This window comes from Tenrec ecaudatus, chromosome 5 (genome assembly GCF_050624435.1).
Source record: "Tenrec ecaudatus isolate mTenEca1 chromosome 5, mTenEca1.hap1, whole genome shotgun sequence".
Classification (NCBI taxonomy): Eukaryota; Metazoa; Chordata; class Mammalia; order Afrosoricida; family Tenrecidae; genus Tenrec; species Tenrec ecaudatus.
This window is the reverse complement of record NC_134534.1, coordinates 59,110,352-59,127,220: the sequence shown is the minus strand read 5'-3', so window position 1 is coordinate 59,127,220 and position 16,869 is coordinate 59,110,352.

Below are 16,869 nucleotides of genomic sequence, written 5' to 3'. Positions count from 1 at the left end.
TATGCATTGTGATAAAAATTGTATGAGCCCCCAGTAAAATGATTTTAAAAAATAAAGATTGTGTAAGAATTAGCCTATGAAATTCATATTTACCCTATTGTGTAAATTTTATCAAGAATTGTGTCTTTTTTCACCATAACCCACTCTGCTAGTTATATAATCTCATGTTAATTTAATGGTAGAAAGAGTGAAGGGGTGGAGTCTAGCCTGTCAATCAGGCCCAGCCTGATGATGCCTCTTTGTGGTCCTGGCCTTCTCATGAGGATTCTGGGAACTTCCTCCCTTCTGGGAGGTAAGACAGTCTCCTGAGACCTGAGGGAGCCATGCTGCAGAGAACTGCACCAGGCCTATGATGCTTCCACTGCCATTGAATCCACAGGACTTTTCACTACCACTGACCTGTGATCTTCTTGCATTCTACATCATTGTATGTGGCTGTGTGAGTCTGAATGGAGATTTATGGACTAGTATCAGACTTTTGGGATAGTATCAGATTTGTGAACTTGATCTGGAGTGGGTTGGAATGTTTTCTTGATATACAATTACTCTTTGGTATAAAGCTCTTTCTTATACATATATGAGTGTCCCTGACTTGGTTTCTCTAGTCAACCTAGCCTAATACATCCACATTTAAAAAAAATCTATTTTGTATTTCAGAATCAGAAATTTTAATCTTCTGAGGACTCTGCATATTGTAGCAATCCAGCTGCCCATCAATTTCTCCTACTGTGGTGGTTTCTGTGTGATTGTAATATTATAAACTATGCCATTCCTACTGCAAATACCAGTGGATCATCCATTGTTGACAGGTTTCAGCATCAAATCGAGGACTAAGAAGATAGTACTAAAAATACAAAAAAAATCAGCAATGATGACCCTCAGTGACTAAGGCCAATACAGGGGACAGCACTGGAGACACAGTGTGGGAATTGTACCTGACCTGATCCCACCACACCGAGGCAAGCACTGGGGGAGTGCAGCGGAACAGCAAGGGAATGGAGTGGCAAGGTCCCCAGGGAATGCTGAAAGTGGATTTTTGGGCCAGGGCGTGGTGCCCCAACAGACTGGACTGGAAAACACTCCTAAGGGCCAACAAAAGATCCTTGAAAAAACTACAAGCTTTTCTTTTGTGAAGTTTTTTGTTTTGTTCTTTGTCAGTGATTTGTTTTTGTTGTTTTGTTGTCTGGTTATATACTGTTGCTTTGTTTTCTTCTGTCTTGTTTTCGTGCATGTTAGTGTCTCCACAGGTCTGTCTGAATAGGACTGGCTGGATGAACTATCTGGAGGAAAAACAATGGGACTCACAGTTCCGGGAGGATTTGGGGTGGGGGTAAAGTAAGGGGGTAAGGAAGTGGTGTCAACAAACACAGGGACAAGGGAACAAAATTGGACCCAAAATGGTAGAGAGGGGGGAGTGGCAGGCCAGGTGGAGAATGATCAAGGGTAAGGTTGCATAGAGAAGAGGTATAGCTGTAGCCCAGGTGGTGACGGAGCATGGTAGTAGGGCAGGAGGAAAGTCAAGGGAGATGGAGGAAAGAGCTAGGAGTCAAAGGGCATTCATGGAGGTCTAGACAAAGACATGTACATGCAAATATATATATGAGGATGGGGAAATAGATCTATGTGTCTATATTTATAGGTTAAGTATTAAGGTGGTGGAAGGACCTTGGGCCTCTACTCAAACACTCCCTCAATGCATGAATAGTTTTTTTTATTAAATTGGAACTCTATAATGCTCACTCTCCCGACACAACTGCTGAAGCCAAAGCGGGTGAACAAGTAAATGTGGTGAAGAAAGCTGATGGTGCCCGGCTATCAAAAGAGATAGTGACTGGGGTCTTAAAGGCTTGAAGATAAACAAGCGGCCATCTAGCTCAGAAGCAACAAAGCCCACATGAAAGAACACACCAGCCTGTGTGATCGAGTGGTCCCGAAGCAATCAGTTATCAGGCATCAAAGAACAAAAAATCATATGATTGACTGCACACCTCCATGATAGGATCGCTGAAGAAAAATGGGTGCATAAACAAATGTGGCGAAGAAAGCTGATGGTGCCCGGCTATCAAAAGAGATAGTGTCTGATACGTTCATCACTGCTTTTTAGTGAGGCGTAGTATTCCATTGTATGTATATACCACAGTTTTTTAATCCAATCGTCAGTTGATGGAAATTTGGGTTGCTTCCAACTCCTTGCAATTGTGAACTGTGCCGCAATGAACATTGGAGCACAGATGTCTGGTCTTGGTTTGTTTCTTGCCTCTTCTGGGTATATGCCCAGTAGGGGGATTGCTGGGTGAGGCACATAGCGGCATGGGAAGAACTGGAGGAAATCATGCTAAGCGAAGTAAGTCAGGCACAAAAGGACAAGTACAACATGAGTCCTCTGAGGTAAGAATTTAAAAAAAAAAATTTTTTTTTAAAAGCAAAAGTGGCATAGGGAAAAAAGCTACTGTATACAAACATTTTAGGGGTGAAGACGGTGTAGTATGGAAGAGACCAGACCAAAACCAGGGATGTACATGGTAGACAATGGTGAAGGAGGTGGGGAAAGGAAAACAAAAGGATGAATACAAGGAAGAAAAGGGTAGTGGGATCCTGGGGCATTAATCCACCCAAGGGGAGGGTATTGTTTATATCTCCACAGGGAAAGTGGGACCAGACTTCAACCCAGTGTCGCAAGGTGTGAATGCAATATCCCGGCGTGGAGGAGGGAACCGGTGGAGAGATATGGGAGGCTGGCCCCAGCACCATAAATTAAGTGGATTCCTGCCCCTCCCCCAAAAAGAATTTGTTCCAAAGGACGACATTGACTCTGCAGCTATGGGAGATGGACATATTTGATCAGAGCACACGGGAGCAGATGAAGGGGCAGGAGGAGAGAGTGGAGCACAGCCTGGCCCACCAGGCCGTGATGATGATGTTCCTGAGTAGAGCAGCCAGTCCACAGAGAGAACAACATGGCTGGCCCTACTATGAGACATGATGCCCCTCAGTGACTAAGGGCGATACAGGGGACAGCACCGGAGACACAGTGTGGGAATTGCACCTGACCTGATCACACCACACCGAGGCAAATCACTGGGGGAGTGCAGCGGAACAGCAAGGGAATGGAGTGGCAAGGTCCCCAGGGAATGCTGAAAGTGGACTTTGGGGCCAGGCCGTGGTGCCCCAACAGACTGGACTGGAAAACACTCCCAAGGGCCAGCAAATGATCCCTGAACTAACTACAAGCTTTTCTCTTGTGAACTGTTTTGTTCTGTTCTTTTTCAGTGGTTTGTTTTGGTTGTTTTGTTGTCTGGTTGTATACTGTTGCTTTGTTTTCCTCTGTCTAGTTTTCGTGCATGTTAGTGACTCCACAGGTCTGTCTGAATAGGACAGGCTGGATGAACTATCTGGATGAAAAACAACGGGACCGACAGTTCCGGGGGGACTTGGGGTGGGGGGGTAGGGGGGGTAAGGAAGTGGTGTTAACAAACCCAGGGACAAGGGAAAAACATGGGACCCCAAATGGTAGAGAAGGGGGAGTGGCAGGCCTGGTGGGAAATGATCAAGGGTAAGGTTGCTTAGAGAAGAGGTATACTCTAGCCCAGGTGGCGCTGAAGCATGGTAGTAGGGCAGGAGGAAGGTCAAGGGAGATGGAAGAAAGAGCTAGGAGTCAAAGGGCATTCATGGAGGTCTAGACAAAGACATGTACATGCAAATATATATAGGAGGATGGGGAAATAGATCTATGTGTCTATATTTATAGGTCAAGTATTAAGGTGGCGGAAGGACCTTGGGCCTCTACTCAAACACTCCCTCAATGCATGAATACCTTCTTTTATTAAATTGGAACTCTATGATGCTCACTCTCCCGACACAACGGCTGGAGTCAAAGTGGGTGAACAAGTAAATGTGGTGAAGAAAGCTGATGGTGCCCGGCTATCAAAAGAGATAGTGACTGGGGTCTTAAAGGCTTGAAGATAAACAAGCAGCCATCTAGCTCAGAAGCAACAAAGTCCACATGGAAGAACACACCAGCCTGTGTGATCAAGTGGTCCCAAAGGGATCAGTTACCAGGCATCAAAGAACAAAAAATCATATCATTGACTGCACACCTCCATGATAGGATCGCTGAAGACAAATGGGTGCATAAGCAAATGTGGTGAAGAAAGCTGATGGTGCCCGGCTATCAAAAGAGATAGTGTATGGGGTCTTAAAGGCTTGAAGGTGAACAAGCGGCCATCTAGCTCAGAAGCAAATAAGCCAACATGGAAGAAGCACACCGGCCAGTGCGATCACGAGGTGCCCAAGGGACCAGGTATAAGGCATCATGCAAAAAAGAAAAGATATAAGTGTGTGTATGTATGTGTATATATGTGTATATGTATATATGTATGTGTATATATGTATATATATATCATATTAAATGAAGGGGGAAGTGCAGAGTGGAGACCCAAGGCCCAAGTGTCGGCCAATGGAGATCCCCTCATAGAGGGGTTTAGGAGAGGAGATGGGTTAATTAGGGTGTGAGGTAGTATCGAAGAAGAACACAGCTTTCCCCCAGATCCTGGATGCTTCCTCCCCCCAACTACCATGATCCGAATTCTACCTTGCAGGGTTGGATAGGACAGAGACTGTACACTGGTACATATGAGGGTTGGAGGTACAGGGAATCCAGGGTGGATGATACCTTCAGGACCAAAGGTGTGAGGGACGATGCTGAGAGAGTGGAGGGTGAGTGGGTTGGAAAGGGGGAACTGATTACAAGGATCCACATGTGACCTCTTCCCTGGGAGAAGGACAGCAGAGAAGGGGGGAAGGGAAACTCCGGATAGGGCAAGATATGACAAAATAACGAGGTATAAATTACCAAGGGCATATGAGGGAGGGGGGAATAGGGAGGGAGGGGGGGAAAAAAAGAGGACCTGATGCAAGGGGCTTAAGTGGAGAGCAAATGCCTTGAGAATGATTGGGGCAGGGAATGTATGGATGTGCTTTATACAATTGATGTATGTATATGTATGGATTGTGGTAAGAGTTGTTTGAGTCCCTAATAAAATGTAAAAGAAGAAAAGAGAAAAAAATGATTAGGGCAAAGACTGTACAGATGTGCTTTATACAATTGATGTATGTATATGTATGAACTGTGAAAAGAATTGTATCAGCCCCAATAAATTGTTAAAATAAAAAAAATAAAAAAAAAGAGATAGTGTCTGGGGTCTTAAAGGCTTGAAGGTGAACAAGCGGCCATCTAGCTCAGAAGCAATAAAGCCCACATGGAAGAAGCACACAGGCAGTGCGATCATGAGGTGCCAAAGGGACCAGGTATAAGGCATCATGCAAAAAAAAAGATATATATGTATATATTTATATGTGTGTGTGTATATATATATATACCATATTGAATGAAGGGGGAAGTGCAGAGTGGAGACCCAAGACCCAAGTGTTGGCCACTGGAGATCCCCTCATAGAGGGGTTTAGGAGAGAAGATGGGTTAGTCAGGGTGTGAGGTAGTACCGATGAAGAACACATCTTTCCCCCAGATCCTGGATGCTTCCTCCCACAACTACCATGATCCAAATTCTACCTTGGAGGACTGGATAGGGCAGAGGTTGTACACTGGTGCATATGGAGGCTGGAAGCACAGGGAATCCAGGGTGGATGATACCTTCAGGACCGAGGGTGTGAGGGGCGATGCTGGGAGAGTGTAGGGTGAGTGGGTTGGAAAGGGGGAACTGATTACAAGGATCCACATGTGACCTCCTCCCTGGGAGATGGACGGCAGAGAAGGGGGGGGGGGTAAAGGGAGACTCCGGATAGGGCAAGATATGACAAAATAACAATGTATAAATTACCAAGGGCACATGAGGGAGGGGGGAGTGGGGAGGGAGGGGGAAAAAAGAGGAACTGATGCAAAGGGCTTAAGTGGAGAGCAAATGCTTTGAGAATGATTGGGGCAGGGAATGTGCGGATGTGCTTTATACAATTGATGTATGTATATGTATGGATTGTGATAAGAGTTGTAGGAGCTCCTAATAAAATGTAAAAAAAAGAAAAGAAAAAAATCAGCCAATTAAAGCTCCATTTTCCAATTCACTTGCTTTGGGCATGTCATCTGGAGGAGTCAATCACTGAAGGGGTATTTATTGTGAACATAGAATTAAGATTAGGGCTTGAAGTTGTTTAAATCTGGACTAACTCCAAGCCCTTCCTCACTGACTGGGTAAAAATGTAACGTATTCTTTCCAAGCATTTCAGTTCCAATACTACAGACTTTCTTAAATTAGTAGTATGACTAAATAAAATAAGTCACACAAAGTATTTAACACCATATTCGGTACAGAAAATGTCAATAAACACAAGATTATTGCTAATTTAAATGCTATTCTTGTAATCTCTAAACAATCAATACTAGCCATTTATGGGACAATTAATAATAATTATAATAATATTACTATAATTATCCCAAAACAGAGGAATGGCCCACAAAAACCTCTTCTGGCTGTAGCAGGATTAGTCACAGAAGACAGCAGTCGCTCTATTTTAATGATTTGGCTTTCTAAGTATCAAGTGATGTTAACTGTCATTTTCATTTCAGTAAATTAAAGAAACAGAAAATTTTCAGAGCAAGAGTGAACAACATCTGTGGTAGTTACGTAAGCTTGTGTCAACTTGAAATATTCAGAGTGAAGGGGTGGAGTCTAGCCTGTCAATCAGGTCGCAGCCCAATGATGCTGCCTTGTGGGCATGGCCTTCGCAGGAGGATTCTGGGAACATCTCTTCCTCCCAAGAGACAGTACACACTCTATCTCTGCTACAAATTCATATTGACAAACCACATGGCATCCAGAGCCCTGGAGATGCGTCCACCACCACTGGAATCACAAGACGACACCTACCAGCCTGTGATCTTCCTGCACTCAGGATCATTGTGAGTGGCTAAGATGAATTTATGAACTTGTTTTGGACTTGCATACTAATATCAGATTGTGGATTTGATCTGGATTGAGCAGGGATGTTTTCTTAATATACAATTGCTTTTTGATATAAAGCTCTCTTACACGCAAATGATTGTCTCTGCATTTGTTTCTCTAGTCTATCCAGACTAACACAACAGCATACCTTCAATCGGCTCTTGTAATGTATGTACATTTTAATATGTCCTTATAAACCCATCAGGATCAATTATCTTTAATGATAGCCACCACATGCTTAAGTGATTTAGCTTGATATAGCTATTCAGTTCACCCAACTGGTTGCCAAAGTAATTGTGCCGAAATTTATTTTCATTTTGGCACAGACTATACTTAAACATTCTTCCTAATAATTAGTCATTAGCTAATTGAAACTACATCTGTAGAATATAAGAGGAACAGAGATGTTAAGCATGTCTGGTCCTCAATCGTATATTTACTTTTAATCTATTTATACACTGATATGTATTTATTTCAATAAAAAATAATTGAGAAATTATATCATATTTTCAACATAAAAGTGTATTTTCCTCTACTAAGAGTTCTAAAATATATCAAATAAGCTATACCATACATGGAAATATGTTGGCACTTTGTTTTCTCAAGACAAATGTCATTTCCTGAAACATTAAGTTGTGAAGGCAACCAAAATGCAGTTTTAAAGATAATTTTAAAATTTTATCCTACATTTTTATACTTAATTGATGGTTTCATTTATATTAGGAGTTATTTATTTTTGTTTTATGCCTTCTGAATTGCCAGTGCATGGAACTAGCCTGATGTTTTATTCATTATATGAATGATCAAATGAATAAATGGTAAACATGTATATAAAACCCATCAAGTTGATTTTGACTCAAAACTATCTGATTTGAGTTTCCAAGGTTGCAAATTTTTACAGGACCAGGCAGCCTCGACTTTTTCCCTCAAAGTGTCTAGTGAGCTTGTACCTTCAACCTTGCAGTTATCAGTCCAGAGCTTACCTAAAGGCACTACATAAGCAAAATTGGTGTTTTTGAGTGTAAATTACTTAGTAGTAAGTTATAAAGTTTACTTCCGGAAAAGCTAAATAAACCAACAAAATTGGATGTAATAATTTATTACTCATTTAACACTCTTCCAATATGGAATGTTAATGTGATGATGAACTACTTTTTTGATGGTTATCAGCGTGTCTAGAATTGCAGAAATAATGAACTTGGCATGTCTAGATAAATTTAATTTAACAACATACCTGACATATTTCCTTTTAGGCCTTCCATATGTGTTATTTTTCTCAGTGACCGTCAAAAGGCAATCGCAGGTACAGCATAACTAAAATTACTCCGTTCTGCATCAACTTCACAATTGCTAGTATGTTTTCATTTATGTTGTGGCCACTGTACATTCTGATTGTCTTTCATCACAATATCAACAAATATATTTTGTGTGATCTATAGGAATTTTATTGGTTGCTTTTCAGAAATAGATATCCAAATCTTGCATCCTACTTTGTTTTCGATTGCAACATTATCTGGAATCTGGAGTCTGTGGGTGCCTCTGGCAGTATTTAAATACGAGTGATAGAGCTTACAAAATCATAGCAATACACTGACTGGCCACACAAACAGATGACTGGGTGGTGAAAAGATGGTTATATATTTGATAAATTATCTTCCTTATTTATTAGGTTTAAAATAATAGTGATATATATAGATCACTTACTGTTATTTTCTAGTGTTTTTAAACTGCAGGTAAATTTAAGTAATGCTAATAATCTGAACTTGTTTTGCAAATATTTCCCAGGCTAAAATTTAAAAGAAAAGTTGTATATCACATAGCTTTTTTCTTTCTTTTTTTTTTTAAACGTTTTATTAGGGGCTCATACAATTCTTATCACAGTCCATACATATACATACATCAATTGTATAAAGCACATCCATACATTCCCCGCCCCAATCATTCTCAAAGCATTTGCTCTCCACTTAAGCCCTTTGCATCAGGTCCTCTTTTTCCCCCTCCCTCCCCGCTCCCCCCTCCTTCATGTGCCCTTTGTAATTTATACATCGTTATTTTGTCATATCTTGCTCTATCCGGAGTCTCCCTTCCCCCCCTTCTCTGCCGTCCCTCTCCCAGGGAGGAGGTCACATGTGGATCCCTGTAATCAGTTCCCCCTTTCCAACCCACTCACCCGCCACTCTCCCAGCATCGCCCCTCACACCCTTGGTCCTGAAGGTATCATCCACCCTGGATTCCCTGTGCCTCCAGCCCTCATATGTACCAGTGTACAACCTCTGCCCTATCCAGCCCTGCAAGGTAGAATTCGGATCATGGTAGTTGGGGGGAGGAAGCATCCAGGATCTGGGGGAAAGCTGTATCACATAGCTTTTAAAGGCATGTTTTTAACTAAGCTGAAATATTCTCAACATATTCCTTTGTGTACAAAAGCTCCAAAAGTGTTCTGAATAAAAATGACTTGATATTTATATATTTCTTTAATAGATTTACATATAACTATCAAGTAATTGTTCTGGCTATGCTTAGAATCCATAATTGTACTTGCCTTTCAGATAATGCAAAGTAATTTCCAAGGCAGTTCTCTTAAGTATTTGTCTTATCTGATTATATGCATGGTATCATCGACATTTGATGAATATTAATCATCCTTTGAAAGCGCAAAAAATAGAGTCTTTTTCATTCTAGGTCTTACTGACTTCTAAATAATGATTAAAAAGAATGATCTCTTCTCAAATTTTCATGAAAGGAGATATTCAATGTTTCCCCTCCAATTAAGATGCTAACTCTACCACATCAGCAACTCTCACAAAAATATTCAGTGCTGTGACAGTTGTTTCACATAAATTCTGCTTTAAAAATTGATGAAAGCTGCTGTTAGCGAAGACTGTGCCAACCTAGTTCTTTAACAAAAAATATGATGGGTGTCCTGCCTCTCTGAAAGCTAGCAGTCAGGTAATAACCTGACCTGGAATTTCAGGCTTTTCAGGAACCTTTAAAATGTACATCAATATGTAACATATATACATAGTTTGATACATGTTACAATCTGAGTAAACCTGGAAAACATTATGCTGCAGGAAATAAACCAGTATACTTCCTGTTATATAAAATACCTTGGATGACAAGCATCAGAATTATCCAATGAATCAGAATTGACTCTAAAGCTAGAGGGTACCCTTCGGTTACTAGGGGTAGGTGGCCAACATATGTCTGTTAGTCTGTTGTACTGTAATGGCTTGTGTGTTGCTGTGAAGCTGAAGCTATGTGACTGATACTTCAAATACCGGCAAAATCCAAAGGGCAAATGGTTTTTATCAGAGGGTCTGGACAAAGGACTAAGACGGAGGCCCTCGAGGAGATGAACTGGCACAGTGGTTGCCAAAATGGGCACCAGCATAGGAGCAGTTGGGAGGCTGGCATGGGACCTGGCAGTGAGTCACTATGGGTGGGAACCCCCATTGGGTCATGATGCATTTGAATCAACGTGATGGCACCTAACAATAACAGCAAGGCTAAGAATAGACTCTGCTGAAGTGACAGACTATACTTTCCCGAGGCATTAACCACTGGAAATTTAGTTATAATTAACATCAGAATATTGTAAGAGAGAAGACCAGGGGAGGAGCCCCTTGGGTGGAAGAAACTCAAGACCCCATGGAGGAAGAGCCGCCCTCTCAAGGAGAGTCTGCCATAACTATGTGGATGGTGTGTGAGGTTGGGTCTCTGGAGAAGCAAAAACAATGATGCTTCTATGTGTATTTATATGTAAAAATTATATGAAGAAAGGATCACTCACCAGGGAGAGTTTAATAATGTTCTTTTACATAAAATGACAGTGAGTTCTCTAAGATGAACCAGAGACATATATAAACCATCGATTGATGAATGAATTTGGCGTTTTCTCTTTATTCTAGGGCTAATATAAGAAAATTTAGTTCTTATGATATGACCCTGCTTAATATTCGACATCATGAAGCAATCACTAAAGATATGGATTCTATATTTAAGCGTGGTGTGGTAAAGGAATCAGAAAGAATAGTAACTGTCTTCAAACAAGTAGCCATGTAAGTGAGCTCTCAACTAAAGCCACATGGAAGAAGTACCTGGCCTGTGTAATCCAAAGATTATAAACAATGTATTATAAATCTAAAGGAGGAAATGGTATCATAGATTAAATTGTGAATATCAGGTTTTCACTAACAACAATAACAAAATAAAATAGAGAAAAACTTAAATGGAAAAGAAAGCATAAAATATTTTAAAACTAGACCAAATTTAAAGTGGGTCAAAGAAAGACCAAATGGTCAGTTGTTAAGTATAACCTAACTACACCAGCTATATTCCATGTCCCACTTTCCAATGCACTCTGCATGTAGCAAGACTTCCACATCCCTGGTCTTGGGTCAGAGTCCATTCACCAGACGCTTAACTACGTGTATTTCCTGTCCCCACACCCTTTTTTTTAAAACTGAAGCAAATGTTAATGTATCCAAAGGAAGATCAAATAGATGTTATTTATTAGCCTAACTATAACTGCTATAATAGTCTCTGCAATGTTCTTTGTTTTATGAGAAGGCTATTCACATCCCTGAGCATGGTGGATAAAGTGTGGATGTGTGGATAAAGTGTATTTTGGGCTTCACTGTCATTCTTAGCCTTCTGCAAAGTCCACTTCCATTCTCCTCCATTTTCAGCCACACAGACCAATATTTAGATCTGAGGGGTAAGCAATCTGGAGGTTTGTTTGTTTGTTCTTTCCAAGATGCAATTTTAATTTTATTTGTTTATTATTTTGAGTGTTAAACCTTTCATTGTAGGCTTCCCCTTGCCAATATTATACATATTAAACAGGAGGTACCTCCCCAAAATCTTAATTGCAGTAGGCAGAGCAGTGTTTTTGTTGTACACATTTTCCCGCTGGGCTACAATGGAGTCACTTGTTCTAAGAGCACCCAGTGGCATCACCTGGGTAGGTCCTCTCTGGTCACAGTGCATTTTTTCGTGATAGCAGTTTCGCTTGAACCTTGATTTTTGTGATGACTGATTTGAGAGAATGGTGTTCAACTGTAAAATTTTGTTTCCTTCTCAGGAAAAATGCTTCAGAAACCTTTGTGATGTTGAACACAGTTTACAAGGACAGCTCTATGGGAAAAGCTCAAGTGTACCAATGGTTTTCTCATTTCATAAAAGGTGAAATGTCGATTGATGACAACCCTCCTTCTGGACACCCTTCAACTTCCCAAATGGAGTTAGTTCCACCAGGTCAAACTGTTCTTCAAGCTTTCTACTTAGAGGTTCTGAATAGATAGCAAAGCAGTGTATGACAAAAAAAAAAGACCTGATTTGTAGCACCACCATGACAATGCACCTGCTCACGCAGCCATATCAGTACGCCAGTGTACGGTACAAATCAACATGCCTCTCTTGCCCCATGCACTTGGCTCACCTGACCTCTCTTTGTGTGACTTCCTTTAGTTTTCAAGAATGCAGTGGGACAGGAAAGGACAGCGATTTTACCACGTAGAAGAGGTGAAGAAAAAACAAACAAACAAGGGAGGTGCTGTCAGCCATCCAAACAGATGAGTTTGGAAAATGTTTCCAAAAATGGAATCGCAGATTTGGCCAAAGTATGCAACATAATGGGGTAGCTTTGAAAACAATTCTGATTTGGGGGGTGGCTACCCCTTCGTATATATAATTATACGAAGACAATCTCTGGGGTAGAGTTGTTAGTGACGTATGAAGTTCTGTGATTTGTATTTGTGATTCATCATTCATTTGTAAATAAAATAAAATCTCCCACTCTAACCTCCTTTGTTAACAGCTGCCGTATTCTAGTGCTCTCCATCCCCACTGCTCTCATACAACACTCGTGTTTCTGCAGCAAACAAAAGAGACACAAGCATTATATTTGCATTTTTTCTTGCACCAATCAATCAGACCAACTGAAGTTGGCAAAGATGCAGAGTATTTTTGGAAGATGTTCAAAATGCAATCATGATCAGTAAGACTGATTTATGGTATCGTCTCTCTGCTTGCTCGTTCAGCTAAATGACCTATGTTTCCATTCTCAAGTCCATGCTGGAAAGATTTAAAATGCAGATGACACTCAACAGGAAAGAAAGGCATAAATACACAAAACAATAAATGGGCACTTGACATACTTAATGCTAAAGTACATGGGTCAGAGTTCATTACATATTTAATCTAACCATGTAAATTAGTTTATATCCCAAATCTGACATACATCAGACTGAGGTTGAAGAGGATTAGACAGTGATTCCAAAAGAAAGTTTGTCTCATTTTTCTCTCTCTCTTTTTTAGGAGAACTTTATCTGCTGATATTGGGGATGGACTGGAGAAAAGCTTTTACCTTCCCCTGACATACATAAATGTAATCATTATATAACATTTACTAGTAACTAGAAAGGAATTGTATCATGACTAATCGACTTCTGGAAAAACACAGATGTGATACAAGGGAAGCACAACTGTACACTGTCAGAAGATTCCAAGGAGAACTTTTAGAGTTAGATATCTAGATTAGGTATCTAGAATAAATAGAAAAAGTTTAATTGTCCTGTTGAATTCTTAAGGTCAAAACTCAACTAAGACATTAATAAAACCTAGAAGTAAAAGTTCTAGAGCAAGCTTGAGACATCAACAAAACTTGAAATATTTTTGAAGCACAGTCACTGGAAATAGGAAATCAATTGGGCTCACTCAAGACAGAATTCAAGGAAGATTACAATGGGAAATATCTATGTTCAACAAGGAAAAGTTAACAAGTCATCAAACAAACCATAGATCCATAAAAGATGAGTTCCGCTCCTTCAATCCAGTTGACCATGTTGAAGAATGTTCTTATTGGGGTGAATTTGTCTAGGATATTCTTAAAGTTGACCTACATCTGGTGAAAAATTGGTCTCCAAGATTTTACTTGGTTTTTCAATTTTCGAATTTTTATTGTCTAGATTTACTTCAACCCTCAGAACAATTAAAGTTCCCAAGGTACAATTCCAAGGCCGCTCATATGTGAAAACTCTCCATGTGCTTTGGTACTCATCACTTGGTTTCAGTGGTACTTTAAAATTGCATTTATAATTGTTTTTAAAGTAAACGCATACTATTGTAGTTATTTTTTACAGTTTTAAATCTCATCCACATGTTAAAACTCTTTGATAATGGAGAACACTGCAATTCATAGTAGGCACTCCATAGAGCTCATTGAAAGAAAGTTTTCTGGGAACAATGAAGAATTAACTAGCACTTTTAAAAAACTTTTCATTTAGTAGTCTATAATAAATTCAGTTGCCCTACAAAAACAAGACAAAACACAACGAAACCCATCCTTCATATAAGGCACAATGATAACGCACAGCAAACAACCTTGCAATGGAATCACATCTATAATTGAACTACTGTCACAAATATGGTGTAGGAACATGTTGTTAGGCACAGTTGAATTAGTTCCAACTTATAATGTTCCAATGTAACACAGAACAAAACCCTGCGCACACCTGCACCGACTTCACAATGCCTGTGTTGCATGAGCCCATGTCACAGCCACTGTGTCAGTCCTTCACACGGAGCGTCTTCCCCTGCGTTTGCTCACCTTCCACTTTCCCAAGCATGATGTCCTTTGAAGCACTGATCTCTCTGATAAGATGTACAAAGTATATGACATGAAGTCTTGTCATTCTCTATTCTAAGAAGTATTCTGGCTGTGCTTCCAAGATAAATTGGTTTGATCTTTTGGCAGACCATGGTGCTGTCAATATTCTCACCAGCACCATAAATCAAATGCGCCCATTCATCATTACTCAACGTCCAACTTTCACATGCATATGAAAAGAATCATAATCCCGCGTCTTGGGCCACATGCCCCTTACTCCTCGACCTGACACCATTGCTCTCTAGCCCTATGTAGGGACATTGCACCAACAGGATCCTTTCTAAAGGCCTTGATCCATAGGCCATATCTTCAGAGTGCTTATCTTTTACAAACCTACTTATTTACTTGTTTCTGCTTTATTTTCTACGTAACTCTGATTACTGTCGCAATTATCTTAGGTATTTCTTTAACTTGATTATTTAGTATGACTTACTTCTCCTCATCCAAATATAAGTTTCTTGAGGACAGAAACATTTACCAGTTTTGTTCACAGATGTATCTTTAATGCCCTGAAGAGTTCTTGGTAAACAGTAGTTATTTAATAAACGTGTATTAAAAGAATATGTATCTAAGGCAAGCCATTCATTGATTTGGCCTGGAATATAATCAACTCTGAGTGAATAACTGAGTAAGGTCCATTATCTACAACTTTTCTATGAGCAAGAACATCACTTTAAAATTTTAAAAATTCTGTCAAGTAAATTCCTACTATGGCAAATAATATAATAAATAACAAAGAGATAGATTTGATCAAATGGGCAATATAGGCAAACTCTTGAATCACTACCTTTTGAAAGTTATTGTGGTCACTCACCTGTGATGCTGAACGAAGCAGAATAAAAACAAGATATTTCTCCTGAATTCGAGGACTAGGTGCACTTGAGTATATGAACAGCTACATATAATGAAAACCCCAAGCCAAATTCATTGTCAACACATTACTTACAACTCAAATGATCTTATGGAACAGGGTAGGACTGCTCGCTACTGTTTCCAAGACTCTAAATCTTTGTGGGAGTCAAACAACACTCCCATTCCAGAGGAGCAGCTGGTGAGGATCAGTTCTTCCCAGAAAGGTTGGTTCTCTCTCTTTTGGATGTCTGTTGATATACACAGTCTTGACACTGGAACCATTGACCTTAGTTTATCCCAACTCCACTGCTAACTCTGAAAGACATATCATGCCCTTCATTTTGTTTCTCTGAGTTTCTTCTTGTTAATAGTTGCCATTGAATATATTTTGATTCATAGTGACACTATATGATGAAGCAGAACAGCCTCATAAGGTTTTCTAAGCAGTAATCTTTATGGGAGTGTGTTTCCAAGTTCTTTTCCTGGAGAGATGCTAGATGGGTTCAAACCCTCAACCTTTGCATTAGCAGTTCAACTCTTAACCATTGCTACAGGCGGCTCCTTACTTTCTTAGACTTCTGTAGGCATATGGGACTTACCTCATAAAGGTGTTGTGTAAGGCTTAAATAAAACAAACATTTAAAACACTTCAGATATTTTGGCATGTAATAAGCACCCTAAAGAAGTCAGCCTTTATTTGAAAAAAAAAAACCCAGAATGTTATTATATTTTATATTGGATTCTTACATAGCATTAATAAAGTAATTGGAGCAGAGATTTCAGATTTCACAGGAAGATTTTATCTCAACTCAGGAAAAAATTGTTCTGCTGATCTGATCACTTCATTTATCTGCTTAAAATGCAGTTCACTGCACAGGCTGAAACACTGTCGTTAAGTTTACATTTCCCAGCCACGGGTGATCCAGCTGTGGCTCATCTCACCGCTTTAGGGTCAAGGCAAGGGCTATGAAATAACAAGTGGTAAACACTAGCCCTTGCTGGAATTGCTTTGTCTAACTACCTTTGCACTCAATCGACCAAAGAGAGCTTTTTAAAAATTATGCTTTTGAAACCAATTCACAAATGTTTAGTTAATGAGCACCAGCAGAGACGTTGCACAACAAAATGCCTCAGGGGGCCCTGGTAATTTTTCAGGGGATGCTCAGGCACTGACAGGAGGAAAGCACTCGATAAAATTACTTGCAAGAACTAAGTGGCAGTGGGTTATAATCTGGGGCTTGAAGGGGAAAATCCACACATGAATGTATGTCACAGTTGGGGTGAGAACATAAACAAGCATTGGAAATGATGTTCCTTCTTCTGATATTGACATCTTTAGCTAGAAGTCACTCACGTCAAGCATCAAAAGCAAAAGTGCCACAGTCAACT